This window comes from Nematolebias whitei, chromosome 17 (assembly GCF_014905685.2).
Source record: "Nematolebias whitei isolate Nwh7 chromosome 17, NemWhi1, whole genome shotgun sequence".
In the NCBI taxonomy this organism is placed as follows: Eukaryota; Metazoa; Chordata; class Actinopteri; order Cyprinodontiformes; family Rivulidae; genus Nematolebias; species Nematolebias whitei.
In genome coordinates, this window is record NC_056514.1 from 41,659,795 (window position 1) to 41,660,064 (window position 270).

Consider the following 270-nt stretch of genomic DNA (forward strand, 5'->3'; position numbering starts at 1 on the left):
ATGAAGGACAGCGATATGAAGGACAGAGACATGCAAGACAGAGACATGCAAGACATAGACATGAAGGACAGAGACATGAAGGACAGAGTTATGATGGACAGGAGTTCTCTGTATCTGATCAAATTTCATGGAAGTCAGCTCTGAACGTATAAAAATAATTTTTAATCTGAGAAACTTTGAGAGGAACAAAGATCTAACACACACACACACACACACACGCACGCACGCACGCACGCACGCACGCACGCACGCACGCACGCACGCACGCAC

At 46.3% G+C, this 270-nt stretch overlaps 1 protein-coding gene across 3 annotated transcripts in view; it reads right to left on the reverse strand.

Moving 5' to 3' along the window:
• The window catches only part of LOC119423874 (cGMP-dependent protein kinase 1), a 47,767-nt gene that overhangs the window by 5,210 nt on the left and 42,287 nt on the right, over nucleotides 1–270 (reverse strand). The window lies entirely within an intron of this gene.